The following is a 603-nucleotide window of genomic DNA, read 5'->3' as shown; positions in this document are numbered from 1 at the left end:
AACTTCCTACCGTTCTTGTGCAGTTTTACAAGAGGGAATAGACCCTATACCCACGTTATGGCGTTCATAGATCCTATGCCCACGTCTTCTGCTGTTCAGTTAGCTGTGAGCTCATTTGCGAAGCGCAAAGAACGAAACAACCAGTATGACTTTGTCATTTGGCTTTTCAACTGTTTCCATTACCTTTGCCAGGAATCGAACCTGCGACATGGGCACTGAAGGTAGTGTACGGCTCTGGGAGAGCAACCGCCTGCCATCGAGTCAGTGCTAAGTTGCTTGGAGTAAGGCGCGAGTGGCTGCATACCTTGTACTGTTGCCACCGTGCTTGCCTGGCTTTTACGAAATTTCTAAAAATCTTTTTGTTCCTTAAACGATAACCAGAAGTAATGGCAAACTCTAGCGGGGTCAAACATACGCTGGAGCGCTCCTCCAAGAGGCTCCCCATATGCTCCAATGTGACACCTTCAAACTACTTTCGTCTCCTTTTGTGTCCACAGTTTAATTCCTAGGTCGTGGATTTGAGGATTTGCATTTGTAACGATTCAAAAGTTTGAAGAGAGGACAGCGCAGGCGGAAAAAGCGATGCTGTTGTCCAAAATAGGG

This window comes from Eimeria mitis, genomic scaffold (genome assembly GCF_000499745.2).
Source record: "Eimeria mitis Houghton genomic scaffold, Emh_scaff394, whole genome shotgun sequence".
Classification (NCBI taxonomy): Eukaryota; Apicomplexa; class Conoidasida; order Eucoccidiorida; family Eimeriidae; genus Eimeria; species Eimeria mitis.
This window is presented reverse-complemented; position numbering follows the sequence as displayed.